Source organism: Chiloscyllium plagiosum, unplaced genomic scaffold, assembly GCF_037043375.1.
Source record: "Chiloscyllium plagiosum isolate Xiang-an unplaced genomic scaffold, Cpla_swu_hap1 HiC_scaffold_18, whole genome shotgun sequence".
Lineage (NCBI taxonomy): Eukaryota > Metazoa > Chordata > Chondrichthyes > Orectolobiformes > Hemiscylliidae > Chiloscyllium > Chiloscyllium plagiosum.
In genome coordinates, this window is record NW_028270156.1 from 102,535,112 (window position 1) to 102,547,214 (window position 12,103).

Below are 12,103 nucleotides of genomic sequence, written 5' to 3' on the forward strand. Positions count from 1 at the left end.
ATGTGTGTCCCTCCCTCACTCTCTGTGTGTGCATGTGTGTCCTTCCCTTGCTCTGTGTGTGCGTATGTGTCCCTCTCTCGCTCTGTGTGTGTATGTGTGTCCCTCCCTCGCTCTGTGTGTGTATGTGTGTCCGTCCCTCACTCTCTGTGTGTGCATGTGTGTCCTTCCCTTGCTCTGTGTGTGTGTATGTGTGTCCCTCTCTCGCTCTGTGTGTGTATGTGTGTCCCTCTCTCGCTGTATGTGTGTGTATGTGTGTCCCTCCCTAGCTCTGTGTGTGTGTATGTGTGTCCTTCCCTTGCTCTGTGTGTGTGTATGTGTGTCCCTCTCTCGCTCTGTGTGTGTATGTGTGTCCCTCTCTCGCTGTATGTGTGTGTATGTGTGTCCCTCCCTCGCTGTATGTGTGTCCCTCCCTAGCTCTGTGTGTGTGTATGTGTCCCTCCCTCGCTCTGTTGTGTGTGCATGTGGGTCCCTCCCTCACTCTGTGTGTGTGTGCATGTGTGTCCCTCCCTCGCTCTGTTGTGTGTGTGGTCCCACCCTCGCTGTGTGTGTGTGCGTGTTCTTCCCTCGCTGTGTATGTGTGAGTTACCCCCTTGTTCTGTGTGTGTGTGTCTCTTGCTGTGCGTGTGTGTGCGCGTGTCCCTGTCTTGCTGACTGTGTGTGTGTTTGTGTGTGTCCATGTCCCTCACTGGCTGTGTGTGTGCATGCCCCTCTCTCGCTGTGTGCCTGTGTTTGTGTGCTTGCGCATGTGCGTGTGCTTCCCTCGCTATGTGTACGTGTCCTCCTCTTGCTGTGAATGTGTGTCCCTCTTGCAGTGTATGTGGGTGTCCTTCCTTCGCGCTGTGTGTCTGTGTGTGTGTGTGTGTGTGTGTGTGTGTGTGTGTGTGTATGCATGTGTGTCCCTCCCTCACTGTTTATGTGTCAGTTTCCTTCCCTGTATGTGTGTGTGTGTATGTGTGCTAGTCTTGCTGTGCGTGTGTGTATGTGGTCCTCCCTCGCTGTGTGTGCATGTGTCTCCCTCTCGCTGTTTCTGCGCGTGTCCCTCTCTTGCTGTGTGTGTGTGTTTGTGTGTGTGTGTGTGTGTGTGTGTGTGTTTTGCGTGTGTCCATGTCCCTCCCTGGCTATGTGTGTGCGTGTCCCTCTCTAGCTGTGTGTCTGTGTTTGTGTGCTTGAGCATGCGCGTGTCCATCTCTCGCTGTGTGTGCGTGTCCCCTCTTGCTGTGAGTTTGTGTGACCCTTTTACAGTGTATGTAAGTGTCCTTCCTTCGCTGCGTGTGTGTGTATATGTGTGTCACTCCCACACTGTGTGTGTCCCTCCCTTGCTGTGTGTCTGCGTGTATGTGTGCGTGTCCCTCCCTCGTTTTGTGCGTGTGTGTGTGCGCCGCTTGCTGTGTGTGCGTGTGTCACTCCCTCGCTCTGTGAGTATGTCCGTACCTTGTGTGTGTGTGTGTGTGTCCCTCCCTTACTCTTTGTGCATATCCCCACCATTGTGTGTCCACATCGCTCCTCGCTGTATGAGTGCCTGCCCCCCCTTGCTGTGTGTGCGTGTGCCCCTCCCTCGCCATGTCTGTGCGTGTCCCCTCTCGCTGTGTGTGCGTGCCCCCTCTCAATTTCTGTGCACATGCCCTCCCCCTCGCCGTGTGTCTGCGTGTCTCTCCTTCCCTGTGTGTGTACATATCCCTCCCTTGCTGTTTATGTGCGTGGCCCTCTCTCGCTCTGTGTGTTTGTGTATATCCCTCCCTCGCTGTGTGTGTGTGTCCGTCCCTTGAGTGTGTGATTGCGTGACCACCTTGCTGTGTGCGTGTGTCCCACCCTTGCCATGTCTGTGTGTCCCCTCTCGCTGTGTGTGTGTGTCGCCTCTCAATTTCTGTACACATGCCCTCCCCCTCGACATGTTTGTGTTTGTCCCTCCTTCGCAGTGTGTACATGTCCCGCCCTTGCAGTGTATGTGCGTGTCCCTCCCTCACTGTGTGTCTGCGTGTATTCCCCTCACCGTAAGTGTGTGTGTTTGTCCCTCCCTCGCTGTGTGTGCATGTCCTTCCCTCACTGTGTGTGTGTGTGTGTGTGTGTGTGTGTGTGTCCCTTCGCTGCGTGTCTGTGCTTGTCCCTCCCTCGCTGTGTGTGTCCCTTCACTGCATGTCTATGCGTGCCCCTCCCTTGCTGTGTGTGTGTGTGTGTGTCTCCCTCGCTGTGTGTGTCCCTTCCTCGTTGTCTGCGTGTCCCCCTTCGTTGCGTGTCTGTGCGTGTCCCTTCCTCGTTGTGTGTGTGTGCCCCTCCCTTGCTGTGTGTGTGTGTGTGTGTGCATGTCCTTCTCTCGCTGTGTGTCTGCGTGTATCCCCCTCACTGTGTGCGTATGCATGCCCCCCCCTTTGCTGTGTGTGTCCGTGTCCCTCCCTCGCTGTATGAGTGCGTGTCCCTCCCTCGCTGTGAGTGTGTGTGTGTCCCTCCCTCGCTGTGAGAGTGCGTGTCCCTCCCTCGCTCTGTGTGTGTGTGTGTGTGTCCCTCCCTCGCTGTGTGTGTCCCAGCCTTGCTGCGTGTATGCGTGTCCCTCCCTCGCTTCATGTGTGCGTGTCCCTCCCTCACTGCGTGAGTCCCTCCCTCGATTTGCGTGTGTGTGTCCCTCCCTCTGTGTGTCTGCGTGTATCCCTCTCACTGTGTGTGAGTGCATGTCCCTCCCTCACTGTGTGTGTGTGTGTGTGTCCCTCCCTCGCTATGTGTGTGTGTGTGTGTGTCCCTCCCTCGCTGTGTGTGTGTGCATGTCCTTCCCTCACTGTGTGTCTATGGGTATCTCCCTCACTGTGTGTGTTTGTGTGTCGCGTCGCTCCCTTGCTCTGTGTGTGTGTGTGTGTGTGTGTGTGTGTGTGTCCAATATTTGCACCATCAGTGGATTGGCGATCATAAATTGACTGTGGTATTCAGGAATGTGTGGTTTAAGTAAGTTCATCACCAGAAATGCAGGGTTTAATGTTCAGGTCAAGGGGTGGGTCTGGGCAGGATGCTCTTCAGAGGTTTGGAATGGACTGGTTGGGCCGAATGGCCTGGTTCCACACTATGGCGATTCTATTCAGGTTATTGTCCAGCCCTGTCAACCATCCCCGTCTCTTACACCTTGCCTTATCCCCAATATTCTCCTTGACACTGTAATCTCCTGCAGACTCTAAAACACTCCTTGGCGATGTAAGCTTCTCCAGTCCTTGCAAAGATCGATATGTCTGTCACCTCTTCCTGCGTTTAGAACCCTCCCTATAACTATTACCATTTGGTACAGCACTCCCAATCATTGTTCCTTCTTGAAACTCCCATAAACATTTGTATCTCTGAAAACTCATCTGGACTATCTCAACTTTATGGGCGGAACGTTGGCACAGTGGTTAGCACTGCTCCCTCACAGCGCCAGAGACCCGGGTTCAATACCCACCTCAGGTGACTGACAGTGTGGAGTTTGCACGTTCTCCCCGTGTCTGCGTGGGTTTCCTCCGGGTGCTCCGGTTTCCTCCCACAGTCCAAAGATGTGCAGGTCAGGTGAATTGGCCATGCTAAATTGCCCGTAGTGTTAGGTAAGGGGTAGATGTAGGGGCATGGGTGGATTGCGCTTCGGTGGGGCGGTGTGGACTTGTTGGGCTGAAAGACCTGTTTCCACACTGTAAGTAATCTAATCTAATCTAAAACTTCCCTTTGACAGTTACGTGCTGAGACCTGCTCTATATCAGTGAAGTAATTAAGTCTTGGCAACACTCACTGTTATAACCTCCCTCCAGCTTTACAGCACTGAGGATCTGTCGAAGCTCTTTTCAACCCGACATCTCTGTGTCTGTAATCTCCTCCACTCCCCATAATACATTCTCTCTGAGCCTCTCTGTAGTCCACTAAACACTCCCTAACACTGTCTGTATCACAGTAACCTTCACCAAAAACACAACCTTCTCGATCTGTGTAAATCCCTACACCGGTCCCTGTCCCTCTCAGCTCCATCTAACAATACAACCCTCCATGTCTGTGTATTCACCTTCAGTCCCTACTCACCTCCCTCTCTGTGTAACCTTCTCCATGCATTTTTGCTTCAGTCTCTTCAACTGTCCCTGTCAGTGTAACCTCTTCCAGACGCAAAAACTCTCCTCTTTTTGACTTACTCAGACCACACAACCCTCACTATCTATAACCTACTCCTGTCTGAGAAACCTACCTCTGCAAATTGCTCCAACTCTTCCACTCTCCATAAGCTCTTACATCCCTCCCTATCTACCAAGTCTCTTCCAGTCCCTAAACACCAACAGTCTGTGGAGACCCGACCACCATCCCTATCAGTGTAATCCTCTCAGGTCTCTGCAGTATTCCTGATCTGTCAAACTCACTCCATGCCTGTGCCTCTCCCAATCCAGTCCCTACAAAATCCACTATCTATTTAACACCCTCCTGTCACTATCATCCCCATGTCAATGTAAGCTCCTCCTGTGTCTCCACCATCCACCCATCTTCATAACCTTGTCCAGCTCTTACACCACTATCTGTTTAAACGTCACCCTCCCCTACAACTTCCTCCTGTTTGTGCTATGCTCTCTTATCTGTGAAACTGTTTCTGACCAAAATTGTTATCCCTGTCTCTGAAAAGTAATCCAGATTCCACAGCCTCCGTAACCCCCAGAACCTAAGCCTTCCTATGTCTATAAACATCTTCAGTCACGACTACCCTGCATATCTGTGTTTGTTCTTCCAGTCGATACAAACAACTTTATCTCTGTAATCTGCTCAGCTCCCTAAAGCAGTCCCTGTCTGTGATCCAGCCCTGGCCTACAAACATCGTGATCCCTGTAAACCTCTCCATCCCTCCCAACATTCCCATCTCCATGAGCCCGTCAGCCCTACAGCTCTCTACATTTCTGTAACCTCTTGTGGGTCTATGGTCCTCCCTCCCTGTGAAACCACCTCCAGCCCCCACATCCCTCCCAATCTGGGTCGTCTGCTCCAGATCATACCATTGCTGTCTCTGTAAACACCTCCACTCCTGACAACTCTTCCCATTTGTGTAACCTCATTCAGATCCCATACTCTCCAGCTTCCTGAATTCTCTTTCTGCATTGCAACCAAAACCACATGTTTATGTAATATCCACCAGTGCTTTACACCCTCCCCAACTCAGTAACCTCTTGCAGCCCTAATAAAACATCTAAACTGTGAAACCTCTCATTTCCCTGCAATCCTCCCCCCTCCCTCTTCAAATGCCTTCATCACCATCAAACGACACAATTACTGAAGCCTCCTTTTGGCACTGCAAACCTCCTAATGTCTGCAAAATCCTCCAGTCCTGATATTCATCTCTGTCTCTGTAACCCCCACCACCCTCCAGTGTCCTTCTGGGGAACATGGCAGAGGAGGGAAGGTTTGTGAAGTCCGAGCCATGTTACGGAGATAGAATTCTTGGAATTACAGATTTGATCGAATGTCTGTGGTGTGCAGATTATTTGCGAGGACTCGAAAGACAGGATTTATGACTACTTGGAAAACCATTGTTAAATTAGCCACCGTCAGTATGGGTTTGTGAGGGGTCAGGTCATGCCTCACAAACCTTATTGAATTATTTGAGGATATGGCAGAATATGTTGCTGGCTCATTCAGAAAAGAAGGAAAATTGGGATACAGGGAAATCTGTCTGCCTGGATACAGGATTGGATGGCCTAGAGAAGACAGAGGGTGGCAGCAGATGGACAGTATTGAGCCTGGAGCTCAGGGACCAGTGGTGTTCTGTAACAATCGGCTCTGGGACTCTGCTCTTTGTGATTTTTGTAAATGACTTGGATGTGGATGTTGGAGAGTGGGTTAGTAAGTTTGTCAATAACATGAAGGTTGGTGGAGTGGTGGGGAATGTGGAGGCCTGTTGTAGGTTGCAATGGGACATTGACAGAACGCAGAGCTGGGCTGGAAGTGGCAGATGGAGTCCAATCTGGAAAAGTGTGAAGTGATTCATTCTGGAAGGTCGAATTTGAATACAGAATACAGGGTGAAAGGCAGAATACTTGGCAGTGTAGAGAAACAGAGACCATGGGGTCCGTGTCCATAGATCCCTCAAAATCGCCACGCACGTTGGTAGGGTTGTTAAAAAGGCATATGTTGTATTGGCTCCCCTTAGAAGGGGATTGACTGTAAGAGCCGTGAGGTTTTACCGCATCTTTATAGCGTCCTGGTGAGACCACACTTGGAATGTTGTGTTCAGTTCTGGTCCCCTGTTTACAGGAAGGCTGTGCATGTTTTAGAGAGCGTACCCAGGAGATTTACCAAGATGCTGCCTGTAATGGAGGGCAGTTCTTACGAAGAAAGGTTAAGGGAGCCAAAGGCTTTTTTCATTGGAGTGAAGAAGGGGGTGGGGTGACTTTGTGGAGGTGAACAAGATGATGAGAGGCACAGAGAGAATGAATAGTCAGAGACTTTTCCTCCTACGGAATAAATGGCTATTACAGGGGGTGTAATTTTAATGTGATTGGAAGATGGATCAGAGGATAGAGAATAGTAGGTGGTTGGATGGACTGTCAATGGTGGTAGTAAAATTAGACACATCTGGGACATTTAATAGACTCTTGGACAGACACATGGATAATCGTAAAACGAAGGGAATGTAAGTTAGTTTGATCTTACAGTCGGATAAAAGGTTGGCAAAGTATCATGGTCGAAGGGTCTTGGGCTGAACTGTTCTGTGTTCTATGTTCTGTCTGGTAAACTGGGTAATAAGCTCAGATCAGTGTACAAAGGATATGGCATTCAGGAGGAGCTAGTGAACTGGATTCAAAATTTGCTTGATGGTTGTAGACAGAGAGTGATGGGAGACATGTTGTTTTTTCTGACTGGAGGCATGTGAACAGCGGTGTAGTAGGTCCACTGGTGCTTGTCATTTGGATAAATGGTTTGGGTGGGAATATTGGTTTCCTGGTAAGTAATTGTTTTGGGTGACACTGAAATTGGTAGTAAAGTGGACAGTGAAGAAGGTTATATATGATACAACAGGATGAACAGTACTGCTGAGGTAGTGGGCTGAAGAATAGCAGATGGAGTTTAATTAGATAAATGTGAAGTGTTCCATTTTGGTGAAACAAACCAGAGTGGGACTTGTACAGTTAATGTTCGGGCCCTGGGTAGTGTTGTCAGTCAGAGAGCCAGTGACTCAGGTACACAGTTCTTTGAATGTGGTGTCACAGGTAGACAGGCTGGTGAAGCAGGTGTTTGGGGTGGTTACCTTCATTGGGAAGAGCATTAAGAGTAAGAGTTGGGATGTCATGTTGTGGCTGTAAAAGACATTGGTGGGACCACCATAAAAACATTGTTGAGCAGTAGGAAGAACTCATCTCGTTCACAAACTTCCTTTAGGGAAGGACATCAAATATTCTAACCTGGTCTGGCCGACATGTGACTCCAGACCCATAGCAACATGGCTGACTCTGAGCTGCCCTCTGAGTAATTAGCAGTGGGGTCAAAGAATGTTGTTCCAGGCAGTGACACCCACATCCCATGAATGAATATATAAAAATACCTATGTCCCTCCCTACCTCTGCAAACCCCTCCAGCTGCAGCAATCCGTCCTGGCTTTGTAACACCCTGACCACTCTCTGTAACACTCTCACAACCTCCAGCACCTTCACCTCTCCCTGTTCCTATTGTGTCAATGAACCCTGACCGTGGCTCCTTTTCCCACAGCCCTCCTCCTGCGAGCAGACCCATTCCAATCCATTAACATTTACTCCTAAAAAATACTCTCACTTCAGTATTTTAAGTATTCTTTGGTGATCTTCTCAGCCTCATAATCTAGTATGATTCCTTTTGTCCTGAGTGAGGGCCCAGTGGGGATTTCTTGCTGAGGTTTTTACAGTTTCAATTGAATGTCCTTTTGTTGAGTATTTTGCATTGTCCCTTCAAATGTTTTCCACTGTTCATTTACAGGCACATATTTCAGACTGTTTAGCCTGTTTACCTTGGTCAGTTCTCTCAAACTCATGTAATTGGCTATTTTTGTTTCTAGTTGTAGCTTGTCCTTTCTGTGATTCACTTTAAAACTTTATATTTCTTGAAACTGCACTTTATCACAATTTCCCGAAGGATCTCTGCAGGTGACATTACTCATTCACTAAGTTTCATTACTCGGTCCCTCTGCAATAGTTATGTCCCTTAACAGTTGCATAATGTGTTTTTCAAAGAAACACTGAAAAAAAATAACCAAACTCCTCTTCCAATATCAATGTTGTCCGTGTGATTGTCCCAGATTATACAAATATTGAAGTTTTCCAAAATTATCACAATGCCTTTGTTAAAAAAATCCAATGAGTTCCTGTTTATTGCAGTAATGAGCAACGGAATGCTGTTCAGTAGCTAAAACTGTTCTGCTGCTTGTGTCCTTGGCAAATAGTAGCCAGTATTTATATTCAGACTGACTCTACTTCATGATCTGATGCCAAATGCTTTCTCTGTGATGCCTTTCTTAGTGTTACCCATTTTGCCTGAGTTTCCGCATGGTTGTGATCCATTGAATATTTATGTCCACCTTTTGTTCACCCTGTAACCATATCTGTCTGGTGTCTAAACCTCTTTTATCTCAGTGTCGCAAATCCATCTGCCTTATTGATAAGACTTTGTCCATTCAAAATAAAACATAATTTACTCTTTCCCACAATTTCCTGTCATAAACCTGTTCACTGATGTACAGTTTTAGTTAATCGCTGTCCCATCCTGTTCCTTTCTGATTGCCTTCAGCCACATCCCCATACTGTTCCGATGCTTCACCTTTTCTCTTTGGATTTGGAAAGCTCCTTTTACCTGGACCCTGCCCCTGCATCCTCTCTGTAAGTTTAAAGCCCTGTCCATAAACCTACTGACATGATTGGCCAGGACACTGGTCCCAGCACGGTTGCAGTGGGACCATCTTATTGGATTTTCTTATAAATCAGGTCGGGGATGTGGGTGTCTCTGGCTGACCAGCCTTTATTGCCCAGCCCTAGCTGCCCATGAGTTGAGTAGCTTGCTTGGCCATTTCAGAGGGCAATTGAGAGGCAAACACTTTGCTGTGGGTATGTCGTGCAGACCACGTGGTGATCAGATCTCCTTGTGGAAAGGACAAGTGGGCAGCATGGTGGCTCAGTGATTAGCACTCCTGCCTCACAGCACCAGGGTCCCAGGTTCGATTCCAGCCGCGGGCGACTGTGGAGTTTGCACATTGTCCCCGTGTCTGCGTGAATTGCCTCTGGATGTTCCGGTTTCCTCCCACAGTCCAAAGACGTGCAGGTCAGGTGAATTGGCCATGCTAAATTGCCCATAATGTTAGGTGTATTAGGTCGAGGGAGATGGTCTGATTGGGTTACTCTTCGGAGGGATGGCGTGGACTGGTTGGGTCGAAAGGCCTGTTTCCACACTGTGTGGAATCTAATCTAAGGGATTGTGATTTTTGTACATCAGCAATGGTTTCATATTTGTTTATGGATTGTTAATTGCTATTTTTAGAATTATTGATTTTAAATTCCACCATATCTTATAATGGGATTCAAACCTGCCTCCCCTGAACATGAGCTGAGGTTTTGCACAAATGCCCTAACAATAATGTTACTAGGCCATCACTTCACCTACTCACTGGTTGCTCATCCCTGAGCACTGGTACATGAAGCTAAACCCATTCTTCCAACATGATTGTGTGATCCTGAAGTCTTCCAGCACGCTGGTGATATCACTCAGTCTCTCTCCATGTGGTATCCCTCACCGTGTGGGTCTAATTGCTGCCTCTGTCAGCGTCTCTCACTCTTGCAGCTACTCCAGATTCTGAGCTAACAGAACTCTCCACTCCAGAGAAACGCAACAGCACAGGCCAGGGATGGCGTTTGGGATTTCCCAGATCTCTGTGGGGCTCATTTCCATTCTCCTTGTGTAACCCTCACTGCATCAGTCTAATTTCCCATTCTGTCTATCTCTCAGTCTCCTGTAGGTACTCAGGAAGTTCCTGACTCAATAGACATCCCAATTTCTGGGGTCTCGTCCAACACCTCATTGAAGATGGTTGGTCAGCCAGAGAGACAAAGGGCAGGGAGATGTGGAGTCTTCAATAAATCCTGCAGTAAGGTAAGATCACTCACAGTGCAGAGAGCAGAGAGCAATGTGATGTCTCCAAACATCGCTAACAAGACATGACATAGATACAGTGCTGGATGGGGAGCACAGTATAGACACATGTCATGCTCAGTCGCCACGTCTACTTTAACTTATGTTGCACGAAGACAGCATCGGGAGTTCAGAGTTATCAATCCAGGGGTGCGCTGTCTTAGTGAGCATCAGGACAACAGAGGTTAATGCAGGCTTCCGACGAGAGGTTGGGAATGCTGCCTGGGATCTTTCTGTTCTGTGTTCTCCCTCCAACACTGTACTAAGACTCACTACTCTGCAACACTGTATCTATGGCATGGCTTGTGCACCAGTGTCTTCAGTCATTTTTAACTCCTATAACAGTAGTTGTCCCTGTAACCTGCTCCATTCCCAATAGTCCCTTCACATATTTGAGATGTACTGCATTCCAGACTACCATCCCTATCGCTGTAACTTGCTTCAGTGTCTACAACATGCCTTATTTTGGTACACTAATCCTCTTTAACTTGATACAGAGTGATACAGCACGGAAACAGAACTTCTTGTCAAACTCCTCAATGCTGCCCATGTTACCGAAACTGAACGAGTCTCATTTCCCTGCATTTGGCCCTTATCTCTTCAAACCTTCTCCTCTCAATGTACCGGCCCAAATGTCTTTTCCATGCTGTAATTGTTCTTGTTTCTCCCATGTGCCTGAGGCAGTTTGTTCCGTCTATGCACCATCATCTGTGGATAATGTTCCCCCTCAGCTCCCTCTTTAAATCCTTGCTCTCTCACCTCCCGTTTATACCCTCTAGTTTTGGACTCACCTACCCTTGGTTATTCACCATTCTTAGGGTCACCCCGTGGCCTCCTCTGCCCAAGGGAAATATTTAGGACAATGTTACAAATATACCTAATGTATGTAACAAAGTGCTGGCCAATGTCGGCAAATGTGCCAAATGCCATTTTCCCCACCCTGTCCATCTGCTATGCCACTTCCGAGGAACAATGTAACTTGCACCCCCGGTCTCTCTCTCTCTCTCTCTCTCTGTTCGACAACCCTGGCCAGAGCCCTTCCATTAACTGTGTTAGTCCTCCGTGGTTTGTCTTAACAAACTCCAACAGCTGAATTAAACTCCATCTTTCATTCCTTGGCCCACTGGCCCAGTTGGTCAAGATCCCCTTTGATAACCGTATTTACTGCCCACGACACCATTCATTTGATCATCAACAAACTTTCGCACAATCACTCCTCTATTTTCAACCAAACTATTTATGTAGATGATGCACATCAGTGGACCCAGCCCTGATCCTTTCTTCAATAATGGAATAAAACCATATTCTTGTCATAAAGCCATACAGCATGGAAACTGACCCTTCAGCTGATACCCACCATAATCTAAAACTAAACTCTTCCCAGCTGCCTGTTGCTGGCCCATATCACTCCAACCCCTTCCCCATTCACCTGTTTATCCGAATATCTTTTAAATGTTGTAATTGTACCCACATCAACCCCTTTCTCAGGAAGTTCATTCTACACTCAACCCACCCTCTGTGTAGCAAATTGCCCCATGACTTTTTTTTGAACATCTCTCTCCTCTAACCTTAAAAATGTGGCCCCTCCTCTTGAGACTCCCCCATCCTGAGGAAAAGGCAACTACCATTAAATTGATCTATGTACGTCATTTTTTCATAAACCTTCATAGCATCATGTCTCAACCTTCAGGCTCCAGTGAAAAAAGACTCAGCCTATCCAACCATTTTTCAGAACTCAAGCCTTCCATACCCAGCAATATCCTGGTAAATTTCTTCTGAATGCCCTACAGCTTAATAATATCCTCCCTGTTAACTGGGCGACCAGAACTGGACAGAGTATTGCAGAACAGGCCTCACAAATGTCCGTGCAATCTCAACATGACGTCCCAAATCCTCCACTCAATGGACTGAGCAATAGTCAGGCATGCAAAGCACTGTCTTATCCCTCCTGTGATGCAAGCTTCAAGAATTATGTACCTGAACC

The 12,103-nt window shown here is 47.9% G+C and overlaps 1 long non-coding RNA gene across 2 annotated transcripts in view; it reads left to right on the forward strand.

The window, feature by feature from the left end:
- LOC148147130 (uncharacterized) overlaps window positions 1-12,103 on the forward strand; it is a 73,841-nt gene that overhangs the window by 17,307 nt on the left and 44,431 nt on the right. The window contains exon 3 of one of the 2 annotated variants that reach the window (XR_015760065.1): window positions 9,937-10,074. The exons of the other annotated variant lie outside the window; for it this stretch is intronic. This is a non-coding gene — a long non-coding RNA (uncharacterized LOC148147130). Of the gene's footprint in view, window positions 1-9,936; window positions 10,075-12,103 lie in introns of those variants that run through there. 2 annotated transcript variants of the gene reach the window in all.